The sequence below is a fragment of the Triticum dicoccoides genome, chromosome 4A (genome assembly GCF_002162155.2).
Source record: "Triticum dicoccoides isolate Atlit2015 ecotype Zavitan chromosome 4A, WEW_v2.0, whole genome shotgun sequence".
NCBI classification, from domain to species: domain Eukaryota; kingdom Viridiplantae; phylum Streptophyta; class Magnoliopsida; order Poales; family Poaceae; genus Triticum; species Triticum dicoccoides.
Genome location: NC_041386.1, coordinates 686052333 through 686060585, shown reverse-complemented (window position 1 = coordinate 686060585; position 8253 = coordinate 686052333).

The following is an 8253-nucleotide window of genomic DNA, read 5'->3' as shown; positions in this document are numbered from 1 at the left end:
GTCGGGGCCGATCGCTCTCTTCTGTGACAACACTAGAGCTATTGCCCTTGCCAAGGAGCCCAGGTTTCACAAGAAGACCAGGCACATCAAGCGTCGTTTCAACTCCATCCGTGAAAATGTTCAAGATGGAGACATAGATATTTGCAAAGTACACACGGATCTGGATGTCGCAGATCCGTTGACTAAACCTCTTCCGCGAGCAAAACATGATCAACACCAGAACTCTATGGGTGTTCGATTCATCACAATGTAACTAGATTATTGACTCTAGTGCAAGTGGGAGACTGTTGGAAATATACCCTAGAGGCAATAATAAAAGGATTATTATTATATTTCTTTGTTCATGATAGTTGTATTTTATTCATGCTATAATTGTATTATCCGGAAATCATAATACACGTGTGAATACTTAAACCAAAACATGTCCCTAGTGAGCCTCTAGTTGACTAGCTCGTTGATCAACAGATAGTCATGGTTTCTTGACTATGGACATTGGATGTCGTTGATAACGGGATCACATCGTTAGGAGAATGATGTGATGGACAAGACCCAATCCAAAGCATAGCACAAGATCGTGTAGTTTGTTTTGCTAGAGCTTTTCATATGTCAAGTATCTCTTCCTTAGACCATGAGATCGTGTAACTCCCAGATACCGTAGGAGTGCTTTGGGTGTACCAAACGTCACAACGTAACTGGGTGACTATAAAGGTGCACTACAGGTATCTCCGAAAGTGTCTGTTGGGTTGACATGGATCGAGACTGGGATTTGTCACTCCGTATAAATGGAGAGGTATCATTGGGCCCACTCGGTAGTGCATCATCATAATGAGTTCAATGTGACCAAGTGTCTGGTCACGGGATCATGCATTACGGTACAAGTAAAGTGACTTGCCGGCAACGAGATTGAACGAGGTATTGGGATACCGACGATCGAATCTCGGGCAAGTAACATACCGTCTGACAAAGGGAATAGTATACGGGGTTGCTTGAATCCTCGACATTGTGGTTCATCCAATGAGATCATCCAGGAGTATGTGGGAGCCAACATGGGTATCCAGATCCCGCTATTGGTTATTGACCGGAGAGCCGTCTCGGTCATGTCTGCATGTCTTCCGAACCCGTAGGGTCTACACACTTAAGGTTCGGTGACGCTAGGGTTGTATGAATATGAGTATGCAGCAAACCGATAGTTGTTCGGAGTCCCGGATGAGATCCCGGACGTCACGAGGAGCTACGGAATGGTCCAGAGGTAAAGAATTATATATAGGAAGTGTTGTTTCGGCCATCGGGAAAGTTTCGGGGTCACCCGGTATTGTACCGGGACCACCGGAAGGGTCCCGGGGGTCCACCGGGTGGGGCCACCTATCCCGGAGGGCCCCGTGGGCTGAAGTGTGAGGGGAACCAGCCCCTAGTGGGCTGGTGCGCCCCCCCTTGGGCCCTCCCTGCGCCTAGGGTTGGAAACCCTAGGGTGGGGGGCGCACCACTTGCCTTGGGGGGCACTCCACCCCCCTGGCCGCCGCCCCCTTGGGAGATTCCCATCTCCAGGGCCGGTGCCCCCCCAGGGGGCCTATATAAAGGAGGGGGGAGGGAGGGCAGCCGCACCCTGAGTCTTGGCGCCTCCCTCCCCCTGCTACACCTCTTCCTCCTCCCGAAGTTGCTTGGCGAAGCCCTGCCGGAGTCCTGCTGCATCCACCACCACGCCATCATGCTGCTGGATCTTCATCAACCTCTCCTTCCCCCTTACTGCATCAATACGGAGGAGACGTCACGCTAACCGTACGTGTGTTGAACGCGGAGGTGCCGTCCGTTCGGCGCTAGGATCTCCGGTGTTAGGATCACGACGAGAACGACTACCTCAACCCCGTTCTCTTGAACGCTTACGCACACGATCTACAAGTGGTATGTAGATGCATCTCTCTCTCTCGTTGCTAGATGAACTCATAGATTGATCTTGGTGAACGTAGAATTTTTTTTATTTTATGCAACATTCCCCAACAGGATCTTCACTAGGAAGGCCGACGAATTGATCTTTCATAACAAGATTCAACAAAGCGGTATTGATTTCACAAGACTTATCATTATTAAGAGGAGCAATCGGAGAACTAAGGAAATCATTATTATTGGTATTCGAGAAATCACACAATTTGGTATTACCTTGCACCATGGCAACAAGTAATCCAACACACAAGCAACAAAAAGGAAAACGAAAAAAGGCAAAAAAGAAAGAGAGGAGGAGATTGCGAAAGAGAGGGCGTATAAAACGACAAGGGTGAAGTGGGGGAGAGGAAAACGAGAGGCAAATAATCTAATGCAAGAGATAGGGATTGTGATGGGTACTTGGTATGGTTGAGTTTTGCGCAAACTTCCCGGCAACGCCTTCAGAAATTCTTCTTGCTAGCTCTTGAGCACTACGTTGGATTTCCCCGAAGAGGGGACGATGATGCAGTAGAGTAGCGTAAGTATTTCCCTTAGTTTTTGAGAACCAAGGTATCAATCCAGTAGGAGATCACGCACGAGTCCCTCGTACCTACACAAAACGATAGCTACTCGCAACCAACGCGATTAGGGGTTGTCAATCCCTTCACGGTCACTTACGAGGGTGAGATCTGATAGAGATGATAAATAATATTTTTGGTATTTTTGATATAGAGATGCAAAGTAAAAAGTAAAAGGCAAAGTGAAAACAAAGCAAGTAATAAAATAATAGAGATTGACATGATGAGAATAGACCCGGGGGCCATAGGTTTCACTAGTGGCTTCTCTCAAGAGCATAAGTATTCTACGGTGGGTGAACAAATTACTGTTGAGCAATTGATAGAAAAGCGAATAATTATGAGGTTATCTAGGTATGATCATGTATATAGGCATCACGTCTGAGACAAGTAGATCGAAATGATTCTGCATCTACTACTATTACTCCACTCATCGACCGCTATCCATCATGCTTCTAGGGTATTAAGTTAAAAGCAGAGTAACGCCTTAAGCAAGATGACATGATGTAGAGGGATAAATTCATGCAATATGATAAAAACCCCATCTTGTTATCCTCGATGGCAACAATACAATACATGCCTTGCAACCCTTTCTGTCACTGGGTAAGGACACCGCAAGATTGAACCCAAAGCTAAAAACTTCTCCCATTGCAAGAACTACCAATCTAGTTGGCCAAACCAAACAGATAATTCGAAGAGACTTGCAAAGATAACTCAATCATACATAAAAGAATTCAGGGAAGAATCGAATATTATTTATAGATAACCTGGATCATAAACTCACAATTCATCGGTCTCAACAAACACACCGCAAAAAAGAAGATTACATCGAATAAATCTCCATAAGAGAGGGGGAGAACATTGTATTGAGATCCAAAAAGAGAGAAGAAGCCATCTAGCTACTAGCTATGGACCCGAAGGTCTGAAGTAAACTACTCACACTTCATCGGAGAGGCTATGGTGTTGATGTAGAAGCCCTCTGTGGTAGATGCCCTCTCCGGCGGAGCTCGGGAACAGGCCCCAAGATGGGATCTCACGGATACAAAAGGTTGCGGCAGTGGAATTAGGTTTTGGCTCCGTATCTGATCTGACGGGGGTGCGTAGGTATATATAGGAGGAAGGAGTACGTCGGTGGAGCAACAGGGGGCCCACGAGGCAGGGGGCGCGCTCAGGGGTGCGCCCTCCACCCTCGTGACATCCTCGTTTGTTCCTTGGAGCAGGGTCCAAGTCTCTTGGATCACGTTCGGTGAGAAAATCACGTTCCTGAAGGTTTTATTCCGTTTGGACTCCGTTTGATATTCTCTTTCTTCAAAATACTGAAATAGGCAAAAAACAACAATTCTGGGCTGGGCCTCCGGTTAATAGGTTAGTCCCAAAAATAATATAAAAGTGGAAAATAAAGCCCAATATAGTCCAAAACAGTAGATAAAGTAGCATGGAGCAATCAAAAATTGTAGATACGTTGGAGACGTATCACAGGCCCGCAATGCCCAATAGGCCCACAGGGCACAGCGGTAGAATTAGTCCTAGAAGCCTGCTATAGAGAGGAGTTCAACAGAGCTGCCGCGCCAGGGCTTTTAAACAGGTGCGGCCGCCCCTCGGCTAGTGAGGTGGGACTAAACTCACCCGCACCGCACCTGCGCCAGCGCACCCCGTTTAGTAGAGTGATGGTAGACTACCCCGATCGAAGCGCCGCAGTAATGCCCAATGATCCGTCAAATCACAAAACCCACTCCTTTCCAGCAATAAGTTGGACGAACGAACCAATCATCATTTCACTCGTCTCTCTCAGCTTCCTCTCTTGAAGAAAACCCCCACTCGCCTCGCTTCTCCCTCATCTCGTTCCTCATTTCACTCTTCTCTCTCAGCTTCCTCACTTGGATGGACGCTGGAGCACCGGCCGACGTGATGTCTATGGCTCTGTCCAAAACCGTCGAGGCTCATGGTACGAAGAAGCGCAAGCACCCCACCGAGACTACCGCAGACAAGCTCAAAGCCATCGCCCTGTCCAAGCACCCCTCTGCGGGATCCCTCATTAAGCAAGTCCATGTAATATCTCTTCTTGACGATCTTTTTCTTGATCTTGATTGTGTTTTTTCATCTAAGAAGGAGTACTAGTACTAGTAGTACAACTTTTGGGGTGATCTTGCATGTGATTTTAGTGTGCCAAATGACGGTTCTAAATTCCTATTTTGACCAAAACATGCGAGAGGTTGACCCTGATTTTTTATAGATCACTTTCAACTACTCCCTCTGTCCCAAATTTCTTTTCTTAGATTTGTATAGATACGAATATATCTAATACTAAAATGTGACTTGATACATCTATATCTAGACAAATCTAAGACAAGAATTTTGGGACGGAGGGAGTACTTTATGAACATCAATGCTACCTTTGAAGAGGGTATATTTGCCTCAGTAACTTGTGTTATGGATATTGCAACTAATCCCTCTATTCTCATGCCTTTGAAGACATGTTCTAGTGTCTTTGTTCACTCATTTCTGTGCATATATGTAGTCATATATGGAGTATAATATCGAAAATCATCTTATATTTCTGAACGGAGGTAGTAATAAAATATGGTTTCTGTTTGAATTAGAACCAGGTCCGCGGTGGAGATGAAGTTCTCAAAGTCATGTCGTGTGAACTGGAAGACCTGAGGATGAGTTCTACTGCTAAACTATCCAGCTGTTGTGTCCTTGTCGCCACGTGTCCTGAACTAGTGTTTTCCTGTAGGATTGTTGACAGGCATGTTCTCGAGGCTGTACTTGACCACAACAATTTCTTGGTTGCGCCTTCGATTACGAAGGGTGTGGTTCTCGTAAAGCTTCCCAACAAATCTGATGCGGCCTGTCTTCATCATCATGTTTATGAGTGGAAAGACCACTCTGTTAGGTTCTCCAAGGTTGATGAGATGGTGATGGTGCATGCAGACATCTCTCACGAAGTCCATGGCCTAGTCAGTTATGCGAGGTTCATCCCGTAGGTCGGTGGCAAGAAATAGTCTGCAGAGTTTAATTAGTGCAACTTTGCTTGTTTGTAGTAAGTACTATTGTTCAGTACTTGATTTGTGTTTGTGAACCCTGCATTGTTTATTAGTACAGCCGCTTTTGGTGTGTGGTCAGTCCTGAGAACTGTCTATGTTAATGTCTGTCCACTCAATTCAGTATGTATATTTTGAAGTATCCAGATCATCATTTTTGTGAGGACGGTTTATCAATTATGGTTACACTCCAATATATTTATGCATTGCAGGGTTTATCGCACCCACGAGGATTTCCAGTCACATGGATGTTCAGTCCATATGATTTGTCACGACCTTTGGACTGTCCTGCTTGTGGGAGTTAGCGGGGCCCCTGCATGCCACCCGTAGTTGCACGATCAATCTTCTGTTTAGTACTTCAACATAGTGATTTCCTGGTAAGGATTCACTCGTATCACATCTAGTAAATCTTATTGATTTAATGTCATGTTTTCTTTCGTTTCCTGTAATTTTACGATGCAGGTTTTGCCATGTGACATTCATCAAAGAATAAACTGTTGGGTTTGCTCTACGATGGCTATTTTTGCAGGTTTCACTTCTTATGTTGTGTCAGTAACGAAGGCACTGTCCATCAATTATATTACTGGAAAAAATTGGATCAGTATGTTGTCTGAGTACAAGCTGAATCCCTATGATAAACTGCAGTTTGGTTTAACAAAAATGCCACAATTAGTCCTTCCTGCGTTTAAAAGAAATGAAGAAAAAAACTGGATCACGGTCATGGATCCTACTCAAGTTAGAAAGCTGATCAAAGCAGACCAGACGATGGGAGATCCCAATCTTATTAAAGAAAGTGTTGAGGTTGCAATATTTGCCCCCCTAATCTGACTGAATATGGATAATTTTATGCTTGAGTAGACGTTCAACATGCAATTGAAACTGAATGAATATATCAAACACATCAGATTTGCGCTTAAGAAGATACAGTCATGTGAAACAACTATAGGCATCAACAAAACTGACATAGTAGTTGTGACCACTAACAGATGTTTGTGCTGGACCCCACTAACAAAACATAATTTCAAGAGGACTCTTTACTTATCTAGTAGATGAAACAAAAGGTAGTTGATGACTTTTGCCTTGTTGACAGGCATCACATACGGACCTCTTTATTGCTAGACTCTAATGATAGCTCATAGCGGTGGAGTATGTGGCGAACGATGGGTGTGGCGGGATGACCAAACGGAGAGTGCCACTGGGAAACTGACACACGAACACCGCTGAAGACGCACGGGGCGGTTGGATCCTCCAAACGGTACAAGCCTTAGCTCAAGCGGCAAATAAGCAGAACGTCCCTGGTTGCTCAGTCCTTACCAAAAAGATTAAGAGGGTGAAATTCACATATGACATGATTATCAAGGGTGAGCTTAGGGACAGATAAAAGATTACGAGTCATCGAGGGAACCCGCAAAACATTATGAAAATGGAGCTGCCTAGAGGGATGACTAGTTAAAAGAGATGCTTGGCCAATGTGAGAGACAGGAATACCTACACCATTGGCGGTGTGAACCTGATCGTGCCCATAGTAGGGCTGGTAGGTGGAGAGTTTGTTGAGCTTGTTCTTCATGTTATCTGTGGCGTCGGTGTCCATGTACCAGGATGGATCAATAGGATAGGACCGTGTGTACCCTTGGTCGACGCGCGGGTCCTTGCACTTGGTGGCGATGTGGGCAGCCGGGGCGGCGGCGGAGGGACCAATGTTGGCCATCACAAGTTGGCGCTCGTTGCCCTTGCCGTTGTTGCCGATGCCAAGGAAGCTCCTCTGAAAGCGGAAGTGACACTTGGAGGCGACATGGCGTTCACGACCACATAGATGGCATACCACCCGAGTGTTAGGGCCCCCACCCAGGGTCGATGCAGGGGGAGGGGCGGGCTTGCCAGATGACGGGAACGGGGGACGCTGGTGGCGAGAAGCCCGGAAGGCCGCCGGCTGTGAGGTGATGGTGGTGGAGGAGCGACGAGCCTCGATGCACTTCTCGGTGAAGAGAAGTCGTGAGTAGAGCTCGTGTTGGGGCATCGCTGGCTTGGCGTTGTGAACAACGTCGGCGAGATTGTCGTAGTCGGCATCGAGGCCTTTGATGACAAAGCCAGCAAACTCCTCGTCGCTGAGCAGCCGACCGATAAAGGTGAGTGAGTCCGCCAGCACCTTCATCTTGTTGAAGTAGGTCGTGGCGGAGGAGTCTGATACGTCTCCGTCATATCTCCAATTTTTGATTGTTGCATGCCAATATTCTACAACTCTCATATAACTTTGGCAACTTTTCATATTATTTTTGGGACTAAGATATTGATCCAGTGCCCAGTGCCAGTTCCTGTTTTTTGCATGTTTTATGTTTCGCAGAAACCCAATATCAAACAGAGTCCAAACGGGATAAAAATGGACGGAGATAATTTTTGGAATATTTATGATTTTTGGGAAGAAAAACCAACACGCGACAGTGCCTGAGGGTGCCACAAGGAAGGGGGGCGCGCCTCTGACCCTCGTGGGCACCCCGTAAGGCGGATGACACTCTTATTTTGCCGCAAGAAATGAAGTTTTCGGAGAAAAATCTGGGCAAAGGTTTCAATCCAATCGGAGTTGTGGATCTCCGGATATAAAAGAAACGGTGAAAGGGCAGAATCCAAGAACGCAAAAACAGAGAGAGATAGAGGGACAAATCCAATCTTGGAGGGGCTCTAGCCCCTCCCATGCCATGGGAACCAAGGACCAGAGGGGA